Genomic DNA, 22,861 nt, shown 5'->3' on the forward strand with positions numbered 1-22,861 from the left:
CCCCGTCTTCGCTGGCTCGGCCACGTTTTGAGAATGGAGGAGGATCGCGGCGCTAAGAGGGCATACCTAGGACGCCCGGTAGGGCGGAGGCCGATCGGACGTCCCAGGTATCGCTGGGGCGATGCGGTTGAAGCGGACTTGCGCGATCTCCATGCCGATAACTGGCGGGAGATGGCGCAGGATCGTGACAACTGGCGTGTACTCGTGTCGGAGGCCAAGACTCATTTTGGGTCGTTGCGCCATTTAGTAAGTAAGTAAGTACCGTTATGCAGAAGTCACATTAAACTACTACTTAGTCTACTTATTAAATCACACTATAGCTCAATTTACGTATATGAAATGGTGAGGTATGAGTACTAGACATTGACTCTACCCCAAACTGGCAACTTCTATCGTGTTATCAATTAAATATTGAAACGTTTACCTTATAATTATGCAAATTCTCCTCGTCATTAGATTAGTAGCCCCTAGTTTGCTCAGTCAGGTAATTTGATAACTGTCTGTAAATAGGAGCTTGATGTTTTATGTCTCCAGGGTTAATGTTTAACTAAAGAGGAAATTAATTAAGTAATATCTACCAATAAAGCAAACACGTTACAATTAAATAAATAGCAGTGCACAGAACTATAAACTCTTTCACACAGAACTACTTTTGTTTTATTTAATAACTTTAATAAGCCATAATAACAGCAACATAAAAATAACTTCATTTTTTAGCCTACCTTTCTAAGTAGTACTTTCTTATAGAACACCCCCACAATAATTCTTATTTTTTTTGCATCAGTCACATAAACTAATACGTATTAAATCACACTATAGCTCAATTTATGAATTAATGTACCTATAAAATGTTGAGGTATGAGTCCTAGTACTTGATATATAGTATATAAAAATAACTTCATTTTGTAGCCTGCCTTTCTAAGTAGTACTTTATTACAGAACACCCCCACATCAATTCGTATTGTCTCCCAGCGTTTGTAAAAGAAAGCACTATACTTAGATCCATCCCATTTCACAAATATAAAAATACAAAACTCCCTGAGCAATCCCACTTTTCTGACGCCTACATTACCCATTAAGGCGCACTTGGGTAGCCGTATAATAAATTAAGACAATTTAATCCGGCGCAATACAAATCTCTTGTCTAATTTATTTCGCAAGTCGAATTCTGTGGGATATAACTTTTCGTACTCGAATGCGTCGATGTCGGGAATCTGGAAGAGACGGCTCCGCATATCAGCGATTGAGTCCAAATTCAATTTATTCTCAGGAACCGTTTTTAGAAAGGAATGGCAATAAACTATTTTTCATCGCGATCGCATATATTTTCTACAGATTCAGAGTAAGTAGGTACCTGTCTCTAAAACAACGCAATGTAATCTACGAGTATATTATGTATGTCGTCACATCGTAAAATCCGCCAGATAGGCATATCATGAATGTGCCTTATAAATAATAAGGCAGATCGATGAGAACAACGTATTCGTAGATATTCCATAGATAACAAGCACATCGTAAAACAGTCACATGACGTTGGTACAGCATGAAGAATACCAAACAAAATCTTGTTATTTTTGCCATAAATTTAGTTAGTCAGTTAGTTTTTCTATAAGGTTAATTATAATTTGGATTCAAAATTATAATACCTATTGTATTCATTTAATTAAGTATATAAGTAAAAACTTATTTCATTTCCGATTAAAAACTAATACTTTACAATATCATTAAAACTAACTATAAATTAAAGATTTAAAAACTAAACTAAAATTAAAATATAACTGCGATATGCGCTGGGAGAGGTAAGCACCAGCCCTACGGTCCCCCGAGTATGTAAGTTAAATACGTCACCTTATTAATATATATATTGAAATTATTTGATAAATAGACCGAGCACGCCGAAAACATTGAAATACTTGCCCTTGTTGCTCTTAGCTTAGGCCTGACACTGGAAAGCGATAATTTTTACCACTGTTGCCTCAAATGGCGTGAGAAATATCCGCTGCGTTAATTTCAACGCAGTGACAACAAAATAATTAGAAGACCAAAATTAGCGCCATGGAAATGCAAATTAAACACACAAATTTTGCCGCTGGCGTGGGTCCAACTCAAACCTACGTGTCACAAGCGAGCCCTCTGAAATTAACAGCTGCACAACTTGTAATGGCTTTATTGCAATAATACTTAACTAATATATTTTTGAAGCCCGGTACTAGTCAATCGGCACGTATGTACTTTCAGACCAGAGACTATTAGCGTAAGTATACCCAGTCAGGGTATACTTACTCGTATACTAATCACTTATGAAAATAAAATAAACATTTTTTTTTTCAGTTTGCGTGATAGGTAACCACAGAATCTTTTAAGTTGAAGCTTTTAATTTACTTAAATAAAAACAAGTCGGACTCAAACAAATATGAAGCCGAGCGATCCTATTTCAACAATTTAATAGATATTATGTTTTTATTTTATCACATTTTAAAACGACCTCCTTTGTGAGATGACTCCCAGAGCTCCCAAATGATTGTATAATATATCGTTAGCACTTATCAGCGTGAGGCGCTAACGTTCACTGGTGCTCACTGCCAAGGTCGTATCAAAATAAAATTAAAACCAACTCCATTTATTAAAACAGAATCAGCCTCCTAGTATTGCCAGTTGAGTTGTTTAAAATAGATTGCTGCGCCACTTCTAAGGCTTAGTTTTCTTAGTGAATAATGAATTACTTTAGGAATGCAACTGAGAGAGCGTCGAGTCTTATTTTTAGGAATTTGTTTTTTTTTTATACTATAACTACGTATAACGTATATGGATATTGGGTACTTAAACATTACAACGATAAGGGGTTAGTGCCAAGATAAGATGCGCGAGAGGCGTGAGCCAAATGCGCTGTTTTGGCAATGTTCGCGCAAAAATAACGAGCAAGTTACGAAAAATTCGCTAAACATTGTCATAGGAATGGAGCTACAAGGATCTATATCCATCTTAACACTAAATAATTTCTTCTTAAAATGATTCCGGCATCAGGATAGGTTGCATTGACGTGCCTATATAAATTCAATGTGACAATGAGATCCAACTTTGATTAATGATGATAATATTCAATTTTGGGCCAATCTATTTAAGTAAGTACTGATCTAAGTAGTTGTATACAAATAGGTATAAGATTCGCAGAAGGGGACGATTAATGGAGACAACTTGGAAGTCCGCAATTTTTTGGTGCAATCTAAGATCTGTCCTTTCCAGTATTTTTTATTTACATCCCCACAGTGTTTGAATGCGTAACGTGTTCATCAGCCGCCTGCTCTCTCATTAATCACACGTTTTTGCTCCGTCTCAGGCAAACGCAAACTGTGATAAATCCCGACGAATTACTACGACCAGAGTACGCCTACAATAGAGTAGTGCATCCTCAAGTAAAAACTTACATATTGAAATAAAGAGCCTAAATTAATTAATTAGCTTTTTATTTAACACACTAGTTTACAGTTATGTTTGGTAACAAAGACAAGACAGCCGGCGTAGTCTATGACTAGAGCGGGGAAACGTTCCATTCCTCACATTTTACTTCGCGTGAGCCGTGCGCTTAAAATAAATGGCGACCCAAGAGGGCATGGCTCGCCTGGGTTAACCTGAATTATGACGGACAAGCTGCTTTTGCCTGTATGAAGTCTATGATTTGAACATCGAACGTGATCTTCTAAGCGCCACTTGCACCATCCCACCGGGTTAAGCGGTTAACACGTTAACCCATTGTCAAATTGTACTTCTACTGGTAACCATGGTAACTTCAGGTTTAACCGGTATTTAACTAACTATAGTATAGTAGAGTGAGACTCCACAGTGAAACAAATTGTACTTTTGTGGAGCATTGTCTTTAACATAAAAGTTGTAACTTCTTGTATAATAAATAACTAAATAAATAATAACCCTAAGTTAGTGACTGGTGCAAGTAGGCCTAAATGTTTAAGGCACTGGTCCCACCGCGAGCTAGTAAGCTATGAGCTATCGGCTATAAACATGAACAAAAGATAAGCACTCCCGTGTAAATAAAAGAGACACGGCGATATTTATAGTTACTCGCCCAGCGGTGAGCTATAAATATCGCCGTGTCTCTTTTATTTACACGGGAGTGCTTATCTTTTGTTCGTGTTTATAGCCGATAGCTCATAGCTTACTAGCTCGCGGTGGGACCAGTGCCTAAAGGTAGGTTACTGTCTGTAGTTCTTATACTGTGGCACGACTCTGGTTACGTCGCGTTGCAAAAACATAACGCACACGAGAGACAAATTTGTTTTCGGAGGATCGATGGAATATGTGATTGAATTTTTGATCGACTCGAAAACAATTCGCTTTGAAGTCATATATATTCGTCTAGTTTACTCGAAAATTCAGCTTGTAAATATATAGAATGCATACAAAATATGATGTTATTTCAAGTGTAAAAAGATACGTTCAATGTTGTAGGTATTAAGGGTAATTGCATAAATTAAATAATTATATGTAACAGATTATGTCAAAATGTACAGCGCATTCCAGAGCTTTTATAACTTCTGATCACGTTGTGACGAGTAATGAGTGCTGATTAATTGTTTAATTAATAATTTGTGAGTTACAAGTTCAACGATGAATCCTATAGATGAATCTAAAAATCTATGTTCAACTAATTCAATAAATTCAGAATACAGAATGCAGAATCCTTACTATCCCCTACTAATATTATAATTCATCTGCCTGTATTACCTCTTCGCGCTTAAACCGTTTAACCGTTTTAAATGAAATTTATTATGGAGATAGCTTAAGGCCTAAGGACAGTTTTTATTGATCATTATCATCATTATTTCACGCAGATGAAGTTGCGGACAGAAACTAGTACACTATAAATACTATTTAATACGGAGTGTTTACCGTATGTATATTCGTTTTGAAGGTGCGAATGAATAAAAACGTGCACATTCGTTCAATTTTTTTCCTGTTCAACCATTTTCCCCATCAACCGAACATTTGAAAAGTTTAAAACATCACTCAAAGAACCGTGCATATTTTATTAGCTTATCACGCGAACTTTGACTCCAATAAAATTAAATGTAATCGTACCTGGGTATCACGTTTAATTTAAAAATTCTCGCTTCAACCACATCACACGTAAAAATAAGGTCCATGCTCTTTGGTACGTAAAATATAAGACTCAAACATTATTTTATTCAAACTCCACATTTTATTCTAAACGAAAGATAATTTATAATTGGGTTTAGTGTTATAAAGATAGAGTTGGATTTCATGCAAGATTGAATATCATATTAGTACTATAAAAGAAGCTATTTTCCAGTTTTATTCCTAAATAACACATAATTACCACTTTATAAGTTACGTCATTATTTTTAGGGCACATGTAACCTGAAATTTCATTTCAGTGTGATTTTAATAAAAACCTCTTCGAGCAAAGGCAAGCGAGGTCATTGAACTGATTAGAGTGGCATATCTCATTTTAATAAATTTCAATGAAATATGTATCTCCTGTCGGTAGAAATAATGGCGAGACCCGCTTGAATACTAAAAATAAATCACCGCAGTTTTTTAATGCGCGGTAGAAAAGACTCGTTTCTCGTCCTTGCAAGGAAAGTGATTTTCTTACAAAGGAATCTGACATAAATATGATTTCTAGCCTGTAGCTTTGTGTTGGAAATTATTACGCTGTTATCACACAATCGCAATGTTTTGGTTGAGTGAATGAATAAAATGACAATGATTGTAATAAATTACAGTAGATTGTTATTGTTGAAGCTACGAGTAGAGCAGTCCGTGGCATTGAATGTAAATAAAAGGCACATGTCCTACTTGACGTGATTCGATAAAGATGATAAATATTCAGTATTCTATACAAAACTCATTTATTTTAACGAGCACGATTATAAAGCATAAGCACCGATCTACGTGTTACACGCCATAAGGTGAAGTTGGTAGTATGTAGTATACAATATATTATAATAAATATATAATGATATTTATAGTTATTAAATTGGTCCAATTTATTTCATTTAGGTACTTACTCTTAAGGGGCTTTTATTTTATTCTAATATTCAGCTTTATAATAAAAGATTATAGGTAATCATAGTTTTTTTAGTCATAAGATATTTTCTAGTGTGCCATGCCAATCGATAACGAGTGGGTAAGTAACGCTAAAAGCCACTACAGCGTTTTTCACTCCTATGAGCCTCTCTTATGAGACCAATAACTGTATTAACGTTCAACACCGTTTAGCTATTTAATAATAGGTTCATTTTGTACAAAAAAAATATTCTACTTACACTTACAACTTTACTGCGAAAGGATTTTTATTCAATCTTATTAATTTTTCTTTAATATTAAGTGATGTAGAAATTATAGATAAGGTCATGTCATTAGTGTCGCGACACAGCCTATACTGATGATGATAATAAGCTGACAATAACGGTTCTGTTTTGAAGGCTATACCTAAATGCAGCATAAGATGGATGAATATCAACTTTTTAAAGTCTCATGGAAATTACCTCAGCTGCGCGATCTAGATATCTAAGTTGTATCTCGACGTATAAAATAACTAATCGTTACTTGCTAAATGGACCCACAAGATGGACGGACGACCTTGTTAAGGCTGCCGGAAGACGCTGGATGCGGGTCACTTCCAACCGGTACGAATGGAGGTCCAAGGGGGAGGCCTATGTTCAGCAGTGGACGTCTTATGGCTGAGATGATGATGATGACTTGATAAATATTTCAATTTCGGGTTCGGTGTAGCGAGAGTCGTCCCTTAATATGCGTACATGTGGTGTGCTGAAGTTGCCCAAAACCCTCCCAGAAACTTCTCGAAGCGGTAACATAGTTAATCAATCAGGCTTTGTTTCACCTCCGGATAATATTAATGGTGGTTAGAACCGGTTAGGTGATTTGTTAGGCGGAATCGCTTTTTGTCTAGCGAAATAAATGAGTTCTACAGTTGGAACGGCGGTGTTCAGTTTTTATTTCTAGCTCCTCTAGTTATTAGCTATTATTTTGGTAATTAAGGTAAAGCAAACTATTAGTCTTTTATGTTTATTTAGGGTCGCCGTCATCGAAAGGGATGGGGAGGACTACATATTTTCCCTAACGAAGACCAAAAACATATAATTTTATTTGCATTTTCTACTCGGCGATCTGTGTATAATCGTGTGTATTACCATATCGCAATTTTAATGCTACAGATCTATGCGTTATATAGCATGGCTGTGAATTTTAAACTGTAGAAAATCGTAACGTTAAAATGTATTTAATATCAAAGTATAACGTTAAGGTAACGTCGATAACAGACATATGTCGATATTTCATTTTGTTAATCACTTTATTTTGCCACAAAGTCTTCTGTCTGGTAATTAAGTAATTACATGCTAGCCAGTTCGATTGCTGCCTGGTATGGAAATTAAAAATTTAAGTCATAATAGAGTGAGTCATCCTCAACATGCGGTGCGCGGTATAAAAAGCGAATGAATTGTATGTGATTTTCAGTCAATATTTACGATAGATATTCTATTATGTATAAGTATGAATGTGTGGTCACCACCTACACACTCTTGGTTGGCTTTCTATTCACAAAGAATTGTTATTCTCCAAGAATCTGTTTACGCAATGTTGCATCATCGTCATCAATAAAGTTGTTTTCATGATGGCACGTATTCTTGTTCAGCGTTGGCGTAGGTATTAGTTCTGCGGCGTGCGTGCACGTATACGCAAAATGGTCCCCAATTATCTTGCCAGCGTGAACTGGCGTACTAAGTTTATCGCGGAAGGGCGTCAATCAAAGCACTTTGCGGCTTAAGGGTTGTGTGTACCTTGATATGAATAAGGAAATTCTTGCTCTAATAAGTTGGTATTTAAGGGAACGTATCAATCAGATCAAGTTGTAAAGCTCCAATGCGGCGCAAAAGGCAAATCGATAGTGCTTGCTCTATTTTTTTAATGGTAGCGACCGGTCGAGGCCTCTCGCATATGTCACTCCGTGATTAAAATGCATCCCAGAAAGCTCTTTCGATATTCGTGCTTTTTATTTTGAATACCTTTTACAGACAGACACGAAATCCTGTAGGTAACCCTTCCCCTGCGAGCCTCTGAGGGCGTGCGTGTACCTTAATAACCACTTGATTGATGAACATATCCAACTCCAAGTTTTCCAATTACACTTATTGTTCGGTTTATTACACGCTACTGCGAAGTTAGTTTGTGCACTATTCGCGTATACACAATATTTAGAAATAAAATCCAAATACATTAAGACATAATATATATTTATTTTCATATTGTTATACGTTAATAGATTATTCTTGATACTGTTGTGAGACAAACAGATGCAATCTAGATATTTTTAGTATTGCTCCAGCCCAAAAGAAGCATTTGTCACTTCCTTGCGGTCCTTTAAATTCTAATAAGCATAATTATGGTAAAAAGGCCGGATACTTTAATCTTCAACCATACCACAGTATAATAAAGAGTACTAACTTACAGTATGGACACTCCCTGCCTCCCGGTGAAAGTGCCGCCCACCCGCTCTCGGTTACCTCACAGTTACCGGCTGGCAAGGACGCGACGACGCGGTGCGCAGAGCGGCGACCACGTAAAATATTCAAATATTAAACAAATATTTACAAAACCTATCAGATCACACTGAAACCGATACAATATCTATATGAACATAAAATCATGTTTACAACTTACGTAATATGTTGGTGGCCTGAATTTCCTTACGAAATTTTCGTTATTTGTTTATACTGATTCAATAGGAAACTATTGTATAAATTGAGCTTAGATACCCACCTTACAACATAATACGATTCTTATTTCTTCCTAATTCGCGCAATGAGTTTTGAGTCATTGAGGTCATCGAACTTGACAACAAACTGACGAGAACCCTCGCACGTCTTATCTCACTCACACAAGCATGGTACGCGTTCACCTACACGAGCTTAGTCTGTGTGCGTAGGAACGCGTTTGTTTCATACATTTGATCGCCAGTGTCCGGGGTGTGACCATACTAACATTTTAGATAAACACAATTTGTGTATTTATAAAGAGCGTACAATAAAAACAAAGGAAGAGATCCCTTAACGGGATAAGTTCGCCTTTGTACACATTTATAGTATTCTCTCTGTGTTATGTACTTGTTTTGTGCAATAAAGTGTTTACTACTACTACTACTAAAAACTGTAACTGAAGGGGCAGATTAATATACTAATATATAAATGCAAGTGTCCTGACTGACTGATTCATAAACGCAGAGCCGAAACTACAAAAGCCAGACAGTTGAAATTTGCACACCAGATTGCATTTATAAAGTGTACAAGAGATAAGAAGCGATTTTGAGAAATTCAACCCCTATGGGGGTTAAAAAGGGGATGAAAGTTTGTATGGGGTTAAAGTTTTCTTTTAAGCTAGGAATTTGAAACTTCGTAAAAAGATATATTATTAAAATACAGGAAAACTAACTTCAGCGTTATTGAAAATTCATCCCCTAAGGTGGTGAAAAAGGGGTTGAAAGTTTGTATGGAAATCAAATAAATTTTCGAGTGGTTGAGTTGAATCTTTGTATTTAGGGATATTATTAGAACACAAGAAAAGTAATTTCAGGGTTTTGTAAAATTCATCCCCTAACAGGGTTAAAAAGGGGTTGAAAATTTTAATCCATTATAAATGCTTTGAAACTTCTTAGAAAGGTATAATAGCCCATTACAAAAAAAAGTGATTGCAACGTTTTTGGAAATTCAACCCCTAAGGGGGTTAAAAAGGGGATGAAAGTTCGTCTTCGGGTGCAAATTTTATTTTAAGCTAGGAACTTGAAACTTTGTAAAAAAGTATCAAATTCAAATACAAGAAAACTAATTTCAGCGTTTTAGAAAATTCATCCCCCAAGGTGGTGCAAAAGGGGTTGAAAGTTTGTATGGAGATCAGATATTTTGTGAGTGCGGAAGTTGAATCTTTGTATAGGGGATTATTATGAGAATACAAGAAAAGTAATTTCAGCAACCAACATCAAAATCCAATTGACTTCTTCATACAACTTGCTAAAAAAGAAAAGTACTTAATTTCAACATTGCTTTGATATGAAAATTATATGTACTAAAGATGTAAAATGTTGAAGATAAGATTCCACGCGGACGAAGTCGCGGGCAATATACTATAAGTACATATAGAGTTAGGCACCAATGAAGTTCCATATAAATAAAGTATAGTCGTTTTCTCCCGAATATGATACTTCGCAGCGAACATACATTATTCAAGATGGCTGGCCCACGAGGTGACACAGATGAATGGCATTGGCCCCAAACCAGCATCTCATTCAAAGTCAACAATGGGACAGGGAAAACGCACAGACATTACAATTGCTGTAGACTGACAGGTTTAATAGTATGCTCTTTAACAGGTATATTTAGGTAGAGAAAAACAGTGACCTGAGAAACAGAATTTTGCCATTTCACTGTTCTTTAAACCATATTTATACATAAATACACATATATATTACTTAATACTTCGGAACGTGTAATAAAGCTTTTAATCATAGAGTTCCAATAGGGGGTATTACTGCAATGTTCTGCCGCCAGAGTGCAGCATTAGCTCCTCTAGTAAACCATAGAGTAACTTATACATACTGTGCCTTAAACTGTTGACAAGTTTTTACAGACAATAAAATGCATCAAGGCGGTTTGTTAACAAGGGCCTACCGGGAAACGTGAAAATGGACATTTAATTATCTGCCTCTTTATCGCTCGAAGAGTGATAGAGAGGTTAGATAAAGAAATCTCGATTTTCTTGTTTCGCGTTAGACCCCCAGATTGTGATGGATAGTGGCAGTGGCGCCTCCTACGCACAATTTCGCGTAATATTCCCTATTCGATTAGAAAAATATAAGTTCACTAGGGAACTAATCAAATTATTAAGCTCTAGAGCTTATGCGGCTAAAATAATAGGTAATAATTTGATTAGTTCCCAAGGAAGGCATCTAGACGCCTGTTTGATTCCAGCCTCGGTCTCGGTCTTTAATATTTGACATCTAGGTATTTTAGTTTTTAACGCATAATTATTTTGAAGTCAATTCAAATCAAAAGGAAGTTTTTATAATTTTAGCGGTCTACGAATGAATGTTAATATGTATTTAAGTATCATGGTGTTCCACAATAACGTCGACATAACTAAACCTATTATTTTGTATAATTTGTGTACGATTATTAATAGTTACGTAAATAAACAATACACGAGGCAAAATGAAAGGTCACTTGATAAGACACTTTCTTTAAAACTTTATTAGAAGTCAAGATCGAAGCTAGACGAGGAAGAGGAAAACCACGAGCACGCTGTATACAACAACTAAAAGCAAAAACAAATGTCGTGTCTTACAGGGACCTAAATAACCTAGCCGTGGACCTCGTAAACTCGCGCATACTCCACCGACAAGAGCCAAGCTCTTAAATTATGATGATGAATCAGCCAGGCAAGACTTAATATAACAACAATAACAGCTTTGAATGATTCCCTGTTAATTTCACTAGACTTATACATATACCGGGAGCTCGAAAACAATACAATAAACAAAAGACAAACACGGTCCATATCCCGATCGATATAAGTCTAGTACAACAACAATACATTAGACATCAGAATGACGTGTTATCAGGGTCCTCTAATTTAACTAGTGCTAGCTTCTTAGAGCGTTCAAACACCATGCGTTACCTTGGTGTACTGCTCGATACTCACCTCACGTGGCGGCAGCACATCGAGTCACTCAAAAACCGTCTTCGTAAGCTTATGTATGTCTTTCGAACTTTAAGAAATATTGCATATCCCGAACTGTTGAGGACAGTTTACTTCGCTCTTTGTGAATCCGTGCTATGCTACTGCAATTCAGTGTGGGGAGGGGCGGCAAAGACGCACCTCATTACTCTAGAAAGAGCTCAACGGTCTCTTCTCAAAGTTATTTACCGGAAACCATCACGATACAGTACTAAAGAACTATACACGCTTGCCAATGTTCTCTCAGTTCGCCAATTATATCTCAGAAAAATCATGTACAATTATGGAAAACTGCATGACAAGATTTTTGAAGCAGACACAAGACGCCGTCAGCGCTGGAAAACCACAAAAACGCGTACAAAATTTGCCCAAAGATTTCACCCCTTCATTTCAGCTCTAGTAATGAAATCATTCTGCAAGCTACATCCTATAAAGAGACCTCCTAGTAAACGGTATTTAACTAATTGGCTTACCCAACTACATTACCACGACACTGAACTCCTCCTAAACGTCTTAAAATAAAATAATTAATTAAATTAAATATTTACAATACTTACATATATATACATTTTTATAATAATAACATTGAAATAATACTTCCTTATCATAAATATTATAGTATGCATTTTTACACACTAACACACACGCACACCCACACACACACACACACACACACACACACACACACACACACACACACACACACACACACACACACACAAACACACACACACACACACAAATAAACAAACACTCGTACACACGCAGTTCACAAATAAAAACAATATACATGTTAAAAGAGGCATAGCTATCTGTAAGTTTCAGTGTAACTCTCTGTACAATTTGTACCTACCAATAGGTATATAGATTAAAGAAACTAGTATAAGTAACGAAACTGGGTCCTGTAACACAGGGTTTCCTAGATCAGGACTCAGGGACGTGATTTACTGTATGTGTAATTTTATACAATAAACTTTTTTCATTTTTCATTTTTTTTTTTTTTTTCACATAATACAGTGAAACCTGGTTAAGTGGGACCTGGATAAGTGAGAAACCTCTATAGCTGGGACTCATGGTGCGGTCCCGACACTTTAGCACTGAATTACCTCTGTTAGTGAGATAAAACGAACCTCTATAACTGGGATTAGTTGTTGTGATTTTATAGTCACATTTACCTCTATAACTGAGACAGAGAGTGTATTTTACCTCTTTTACTGAGACTATATTTATAACATTACATTTTCCTAATTGCTTTATTAGAATTTTATTTGAATTACCTCTGTATCTGAGATAACGTCAATCTATGACCTCTCTAACTTGGACTTTATTGATCTATTTCCGTATTCTTACTTACTCTTAGTCTATCCACAAATTCCGCTTTTGCTTAATTGTGTCTAAACGACTTCTTTAGTTACTTTATGTAGTTAAAACTATAGAAACGAAAGCTGAAATCTTGACAAGGAACAAGAATAAACCAATTTTCATTTAATAAATTTTTAAGACGCTTTGAAGTCCGTATCAAATTTAATTGAAAAAATCTATCCTTTGGAAAATCATTCAAAATTCAACGAAATATTTAAACAGACTTAAAAAATATTTAGGGACAAGGATTATTTTACCTAAACATTTAAAGATAATTACAAAAGATCTTATTAACCACCTCTATAACTGAGATATATCCTCTATTCTCACCTCTATTAATGGGACCCTCTGTAAATGAGACAGAAATTTATTTGTACCTGGCTAACTGGGAACCTGGGTAAGTGGAAAACCTCTTTAAGTGAGACAAATTTGCTCGTCCCTTCAGATCTCACTTATCCAGGTTTCACTGTATATCTAAACTAATGATACGGTAGGTATCTGTCGATTGGAAACACACAGAGTGTTATTACAAAGCTTGATTATTCCATAGAAGCACATTCTAACCATTCATATCCCTAATTTAAACGTCCAAAGCCAGCCAGTCTGATATACGTAACAACCAGCAATGTAAAGCTGCGTGTATACGTGTTTAAAAGTAATATGATGTGGTGAATATTTTAAACAAAATAAATACAAGCTTTTATTTACGACTGTACTTTTATTTCTACAAGCATACCCCCCTGACCTGATAACCTGACCTACTCATTAAGTCAAATTGTTACAAATTTAAGCCGAAATCGATAGGTTTGCATTATTTGTTATCTTGTTGTTGGGATCTTGACAAAAAAAATCCGCAACACCGTCAAGTTGGTAAGATCTATTGCGAACTTTCTACTCCAACGTTAAGTTAAATTTATATCATATTCAAGGTCATATTCTAAAGTTTGAAAGCCGCCCTGTGTTTGTGTGATAAAGCTTAATTTATTGTGAGATTTCAATGAGATTTTACTGCCATAAGGATTCATTAGGAACAGCCATAATCGACAACCAACAACATGGTACCCTTTATGAGTATCAGGCAACAGGGTCAAATTAAATTTTTCGTAAATTAACTTCTCGCGCATGTACCTATTCCAGAACTCTCGTGAATAGTTTCATTTTTCAATTTTTTCGAATATAGGCTAATTTCACGTAACAAATAAAGTAATATTAGTAGTTACGTAATACTGATAGGTACCTACGTTTGTTCGCATATGAGCTAATATCACAACAATTCGCATAACGAAGTGGTTTCGCCGTCACGTGTATAGCCAGCTCAACACACGCACGTATAAATTGTAATTGTGTAGGCGCGAGTAGATCATCAATCAACTCGCGCCCTCAACAAAGAGGTAGCCTGTGATTAGCAGCCTAAATTATCTAGCGTGTGCTGTGTTGTGTGTGAACAAGGCGATATTTTTACACAATGTAATCCGAAATTAGATCGTAAATTTGATCGCAGAAACGGCAGGGTAGGGTAATCTGATATTTCAATGTAAATTATAATTTTACCTACAAATGTTTCAACGTCCCTATATCGTATCACCGTGATTTCTGTATTTTGGTGATACGTACTTTAAATAATAGTAAATATATAACCAATACCTAATAAATATTTAAAGCTCCACTCGACTCGACTCGACGACAGCTTTCTTTATTTATTTTATTTTATTTTATTTATTTATTTTTATTTTCTTTATTGGGGAAAAAAACAGACATAGGCAGATATATAATACAAAAGAGGACATAGATTTATACATTAGTAGGTGCAACCTACATCCTGAGAAAATTCCCACTATGATATAAAACACAAACTTGTATAAAAAGTATAAAAACAAACACTACACGTTTTCGTTTCGTCTCTATCGGCTCGATTCGGAAAATGAATTAGAGACTCACTAGATATGAAATAGTATGTGACGTTCCACTGCAAAAGGTACCTTATGGCGACTGGTGCCATGATTCGGGAAATGAATCAGAGATTCACTAGATATGAAATAGTGAAGATATGTGACGTTCCGCGGAAAAAAGTACCTTATGGCGGTATCAGTACATATCGGAAAACTCATGTTACTGGCTACGATGCGAGACGTAGCGCTACGACTGTTAGTCACTGTCGCCCGGGCAGCAAGAAAGAATCAAATATCTATGTATTACTTATATGGGTCCATATTGGCTCATATACAATTCATTATTCGAATATTTCTAATAATACCGCTTTGTAGTCATAATCATCGTTTCTCCGAAACTTGTTACTCATATATTTTTTTAATAGTTTTTTGTGCTATTACCTACATTATTCATAACGATACATAATCCGTTTTTTTTTACTCACAATATTGTCACTGAGAATGTATCTGTGCCCATAATGTTATTTGTAAGAATTTCTCGAAGACTAAGGCGAGCATTTGCTCTCGCTACGCTCGCTCACTGTGAGGGTCACAGGATTTCGGTTCTGTGAGGTTCTTACCTAACCTAACCCACCATTCTGACGGCATTTCGGTTCTGTGAGGGTCGCAGTTCTAACCTAACCTAACCCACCTTTCCGGCAGCATTTCGGTTCTGTGAGGGTCGCAGTTCTAACCTAACCTAACCCACCATTCTGGCAGCATTTCGGTTCTGTGAGGGTCGCAGTTCTAACCTAACCTAACCCACCTTTCTGGCAGCATTTCGGTTCTGTGGGGGTCGCAGTTCTAACCTAACCTAACCCACCATTCTGGCAGCATTTCGGTTCTGTGAGGGTCGCAGTTCTAACCTAACCCACCTGTCTGGCAGCATTTCGGTTCTGTGGGGGTCACAGTTCTAACCTAACCTAACCCACCTTTCTGGCAGCATTTCGGTTCTGTGAGGGTCGCAGTTCTAACCTAACCTAACCCACCTGTCTGGCAGCATTTCGGTTCTGTGAGGGTTACAGTTCTAACCTAACCTAACCCACCCTTCTGGCAGCATTTCGGTTCTGTGAGGGTCGCAGTTCTAACCTAAACTAACCCACCTTTCTGGCAGCATTTCGATTCTGTGAGGGTCGCAGTTCTAACCTAACCTAACCCACCTTTCTGGGAGCATTTCGGTTCTGTGAGGGTCGCAGTTCTAACCTAACCCACCTTTCTGGCAGGATTTTAACCTGACTTGACCTACAGGTGCATTCTGTTATAAATAAAATCAAATATGTCAAAATCGACATGTCGAGTAATAATATATGCATAAATTTTAGTAATAGAGATATTTATGTAGAATGACATTATGAATATAATAAATTCGAAGTTCCAATGAGTATTGTTTAAAATGAAAATGTACAATGATCATTAGGATGTAAAATTATATGAGATACATTTTCGGAGTTTCAATAATCGAATTTGCAATTTTATATGAACTTTGGCGCACCCGTATTATGTAGTTTATTCATCAAAATAATACCTCATTCATTATAATCGACGATAGAACACACAACACAAACATACCCACCTAAGCTTTTGTACTGTTATTTAAAGCCTATTTAATATTCAAATATTAAATTTGTTTGTTAGATGTAGCGGTTCACGATTAATTTACCTAGTCTATTCACATATAAAATCATAACCCATTCCTTTCAGTTTTCCACAGGTTAGTAAAACTAGAGATCCATATTTGTTATAAAAATGAAGCCAATAAACATACCCATAAATAACCGCAATCAATATTATACTATCCAATTTCATTGCCGTTATAAATGTGAACGGTGTGTGTTAAGCGTGCGATAAAATTTAATGTAGTTTAGAACGTTTATTTAAAATCTCCCGACACGGCCTGATTTATGTGTTCTCCTTCCCCGTTGCCCCACTTTCAAAGGGTGGTATCAGCACGGAATATTGCAAGTGAGGTATTTCACGAAGATTGCAATTTTGGCTCCGAACTTGTTTAGTTTGTTCGCCAGATTTTGTTTTCGGTTTTTATGTGGTTCAGATAAGATTTTGTTTGTTTTGCGGCAACGTTACATTGTCTTTTATACTCGTGGGCGATTCTCAGAGATGACATTCGGTGCCTGACTTCGGTGCCAAAAATTTTTTTTTACTTATATAATATGCGAGTTTATTTCCTAAAATCTACCCTTAATATAAAACATATTGGTAGTGGAGGCCTCCATTAGAACCTTATAGTTTTCAAGATATTTGAGATTTAAAAAACACCGAAATGATGTGCAGGCACTGAAATCAATTTGCGTCACCGAATTCAATAATGCTTACACCAAAATCACATTTAGGTTTTATATCTCAATTATATAATTATTTTAATCATATTTTTCAATCCTATTTGTTGATAAGCGATGTAACAAGGCTAATGATCTCCAAAGCTTACATAAATTTAATAGATATAGACTCAAGATTTTAAAATAACCAAATTACGTCTCTAGATCTATATGACTAAATCAACATCTCTAGAAGATATCCCACACTATATGACTGGCCTCATATAATAGGGTGATGTGTGGTCCTGAAACGAGTTTCAAACATGTCGACATTGTCGACCACAAATTCGCACATTATTATCATTTATTCATTGCATTATTATATCCATGAAGGAGAAGATGTTTGTTTCACGCAATCCGACCGCACACGCATCTTAAAAAAACTTATGTTACCTGCACCCGATAAACAATACACTCTTGAGTGGTGTTCAATGCTCATTAAATATTTAATGTACTTATAAAGCAATATGATGCAATACGGAAAACAAGTATTTTTTTAATAAAAGAGTTTAAAAGCGTGAACTCCGTCAATTTAAAACTATAATATTTGAAGTAGTCGAGTAATGCTTGAAGATCTAATTACCAATTAATTATGATCTCCAGCACCCTCAAACACTTGAGCTAAATTGTAACAAAGTTGTTGACAAAGACATAAGACATTGAGGATTGTTAAAACATTTGCTGTCTTCAATTTGTGTCTATGGCTATCCTTTAGAAATATCGATCAGTAGGTACGCTCAGTGCCTTTGAAGCGATCTCGACATTAGAATGCTATTTTATTTTTAATCCCTTGTTCTGTACATCCTGTCCCTTGGGTTCACCTTGCATAGTACTTACATACACAAGTTATTTTAAAAGAAGTGGGATCTAATTGACTACATTTATTTAACATGGCTGACATGTTTAAAGGTATCGAGGTGTAGGGCCTCCGGTGATACAGAGGAACGAACGAACATAATTTACTTAATTGGTTGGAAAATAATATCAAGACAGAGAAAGAAACATTGGGTCTATACGTCTGGTTTAAAAAACTACTCATAGTGAACTAGTGATTTTGTGTACCTACTATGACATAATTTACTTACAAACATAATTTTACGTTTGTACAACGTATCTTTCACTTTTTAGACATGATAAATTAGTACAACAAACTAGTTTACAAAGCAGGATTTGAATTCAGTGATCACTTTTTTGATATCGGTGGTCAAAAAATCCACCGAAACCAGGGAAATCAACACCAGCGATATCAAAATTAATCGCTTTTTAGCAATTACAGAAATAGCATGAACGATACAGAGGAGACGTAATAATGGTGGATTTACGTACTTTCGATGACTTCTTAATCACTAACATAACGATAATTGCACTAAAACTTTCGGAGTAAATTGCACCACCGATCTCAAAAAAACACAGGACCAAACCCAGCGAAGGACGGAGAAACGTTTAAAAAATCACTTTATTGTACTGTGACTGTACCTCTACTTTATTCAACGGTTAAGGCACAACTAATGCATACTATGTTTGAGACACTGAGTTCCTGGTCTACAACTTTGAAGGAGTACTGACATGTTTTGCAAATTACACCGATATCAGTCACTAGCCCGGGACACATCGTAAATTTGGTTTTATTCAATGTGTTGAGCAAACACATTATTGTGATATAAAGAATATGATAAGCTAACTAATACCCTATGCGTGAATACCCATAATAACTCCGATCTAATGCCCCATCTTGAGTAATAATTTTTTGTTCCATAAAATCTGGGTGCGGGACACGCCGACCGAACATCATTTTTGGCATTTGAATTTCTTTTTCTTGTATTATATAAATAATAAATAAATAATTTGATAGTGTCCCAGACAGAATATAAGCTGAAGATCATGCCTAAATTAATTCAGATTTATTGAACAGTAAATTCAATCAATTACTGCCCCGGACACGTAAAAACGGCCCTCCTGAGAAATGCCCTCGTACAATTGTATCCATACGTCAAATTGTACTGAACTTATTTTATATTAGGATTAGTCTCAAAAAATAAGTGACCAGCAGAATGTATTAACCTACTTGGCAATTAATCAAGAAATCACGTTTTATTAAAAAAAAGTTGAAGTAATCAAAGGTTATAAATAAAGCAAAATTCGCCATATTAAAGTTTAACTGTATGAATAACCGTCCAAAAAGATTGTGGAATTTTACTACAGATATAGCTACAATATATAATTATAAAGACGCATATGGCATACATGTTTCTGTTGACTATTTGGAGAAAAGGGATTCAACACAAGCCTTTCGTCATTCATGTTGCCATTGTTGCCCCAGTGCCCTATTCAGTAAATTATTCATTACATTAGTATGATTAAAGTTAAAATTCAAGCCTTCTCAGCCCTAAAGCTGCACTGAGAGAAAAGTACAACAAAAACACACTTAGAATTACAAAAATAAACTTAATCCGGGGACAAGGAGAGTCAACTAATAGGAACAAATTGACTTTTGCAATTTCTATTAGTTCTTGCAATTTCTATTAACTGTTTGTTGAAATTATATTTGGGATTACTGAGCTGTTTGTAGAAATAAATAAACGTTACAGAAATAGTGAAACGTCCATAATTATTACTAAAACTTCATTTTTCCCCCAGTACAGAACTGTTTTTTAATTCCTGCTGATGATTTTTCTCTCAGTGTGTGATTCCCATAGCTCATCAAGAGCAGGCAATATTTCGTCTTACGGCGCGATTCACTAGATATGAAATAGTAACGATATGTGACGTTCCACGGCAAAAGGTACCCTATGGCGGTTGGCGCTTACGCTAATATTAACGCTGCTCCAATATTATTGCGGCCATAAGGTACCTTTTTCCGTGGAACGTCACATGTTGTTACTATTTCATATCTAGTGAATGTCTAATTCATTTCCCGAATCGCGCCGTTAGTCCAACTATATGTGTCATTTCGCATTTGTTACGGGTCTCTTGTGTAGTCTCGCCCTCGGTTAAGGCACTGGTCCCACCGCGAGCTAGTAAGCTATGAGCTATCGGCTATATTTAAACACGAACAAAAGATAAGCACTCCCGTGTAAATAAAAGAGACACGGCGATATTTATAGCTCACCGCTGGGCGAGTAACTTATAGCCGATAGCTCATAGCTTACTAGCTCGCGGTGGGACCAGTGCCTAACGGTGGGTATTACACTACATTGACATATATCTCAGGACTGACGGGCAATAAGAATGGGGAATGAATGGGGCCAGTACAGCGGTGTGACACCGCGACAACGCGATTGGTTTATGAGTTCGCATCCCGCGCGCGATTGGTCGCAACTAGTTGCTTTAGACTGCACGATTGGCTCGAATAGAGTGACACCGCTGAACCAGTATTAGTTTGAGTGCCGTCTTGAGATACACGTCAATTATTACAGTCCAAATGAGGGTTGCAGACTTCGTACAGTCAAGGAATTTAAATTCCGACCCATTTCGTACTTTGTCACAGTGACAATCAATATGAAAGCCGCTAGAGACCTCATACGGTTGTCACTGTGACAAAGTACGAAATGGGTCGGAATTTAAATTCCTTGACTGTACCTACAGTGTCATTACATCTCAAAGAGTTATTTTTTATACCTAGTCGACTATTAGGTATCTACGCTTAGTAATTTAATTTTCTTAACTGAGTCTTGTTTATTTGTTGTGCTTATTTCTAAAGGCTTTGAATTAGTTAAATAAACGTTCAATTTGAAACTTTCTTGGCTGTTGGTAGACAATTTGTTAATTTTCATAAAGTAAATACCTAAGTAAAATGGTTCGCTACAAAGCACATAGTAGGCCCCACGTTTCGCAAAACGAGCAACACAAAATGAGCTCATTCAACTATTAGAATATTTGTACCAATTTACCTAATTCCTTATTAATCGCCGTAACTCTGCTAACCCATTCAGCGCTTATCACGATACGGTTTCGTTTTGCCTCTACGAAGCGTTTCCGCTACATTCCAGGAAACCCATGTTATCCGACGTAGCGCCACGGCCGTATCGCAATATAGTTAAAACCATATCAATAATCCACATCTTATTTTCTTCAGCTGATATTCTTACATACTTACTTACCAAAAATATTTTCGTAAACTATTGCCATGAAATATTGATGCGGTCACGGCCTCGTATAGGCATCAACCCTGATTCTCGCTTATTGTTTAGTATTCCTTAGTCTGAAGCCACAGAGAACGCGACAGGAATTTGCTCCATAATACGGTTCGGTAACATAACTGCGGGAAAAATGTTACCCACCGCTGACCTTCACATTTCATCGAGTTATATGCCACCAAGTTATATTTGCGGTTAAATACGGCCTGACCCCCGCACAAATTGTCGCAGTTAACATGAATCAACGTGGCATCCAAATTTGTCCACGTGCACACATAACGTTGTTCACAACCTGATTAAGCTTGCCGCTTCATTAGTCTTTCTCAGTTTACGTTAGGTGTTATTTTGCTTTGCATCAACGGACGGATAAACTTGTCGCATGTGTAACATAAAGCTGATTGTTTATGGGGGTACCGTTAGGAAATCAAGTCTCAGGTACCTTTGCCGTTAACATAAACAAAGCAAACAGATGCTGGTGAGCGAAAGCCGATTCTGATTGTGTAATACAGTGAAACCTGGATAAGTGAGATCTCAAGGGGCGAGCAAATTTGTCTCACTTAAAGAGGTTTTCCACTTACCCAGGCTCCCAGTTAGCCAGGTACAAATAAATTTCTGTCTCATTTACAGAGGGTTCCATTAATAGAGGTGAGAATAGAGTATATTTCAGTTATAGAGGTGGTTAATAGGGTATTTAGTAATTATCTTTAAAAATAAATAAGGTAAAATAATCCTTGTCCCTAAATATTTTTTTAGTCTGTTTAAACATTTCTTTGAATTAATTTTGAATGATTCTCCAAAGGATAGATATTTCAAAATTAAATTAAATTTGATACGGACTTCAATGCGTATTAGAAATTTAATAAATGAAAATTTATTTTTTCGTGTTACTTATCAAAATTTCAGCGTTCGTTTCGATAGTTTTAACTACTTACATAAATTAACTAAATCAAACTTGAAGTTGTTTAGACACAATTAGGCAAATGCGGAATTTGTGGATTGACTAAGAGTTAGTAAGAATACGGGAATTGTTCAATGAAGTCCAAGTTAGAGAGGTCATAGATTGACGTTATCTCAGATACAGAAGTCAATTCCCTATAAAATTCCAAAAAACAATTAGGAAAATGTAATCTTATAAATATAGTCTCAGTAAAAGAGGTAAAATACACTCTCTGTCTCAGTTATAGAGGTAAATGTGACTATAAAATCACAATAACGAATCCCAGTTATAGAGGTTCGTTTTTTCTCAGTAACAGAGGTAATTCAGTGCTAAGGTGTCGGGACCGCACCATGAGTCCCAGCTATAGAGGTTTCTCAC

General features: G+C 36.2%; 1 protein-coding gene across 1 annotated transcript in view; it reads right to left on the minus strand.

The window, feature by feature from the left end:
* The window catches only part of LOC134664550 (acid sphingomyelinase-like phosphodiesterase 3b), a 100,881-nt gene that overhangs the window by 27,450 nt on the left and 50,570 nt on the right, over nucleotides 1-22,861 (minus strand). The window lies entirely within an intron of this gene.

Source organism: Cydia fagiglandana, chromosome 5 (assembly GCF_963556715.1).
Source record: "Cydia fagiglandana chromosome 5, ilCydFagi1.1, whole genome shotgun sequence".
Lineage (NCBI taxonomy): Eukaryota > Metazoa > Arthropoda > Insecta > Lepidoptera > Tortricidae > Cydia > Cydia fagiglandana.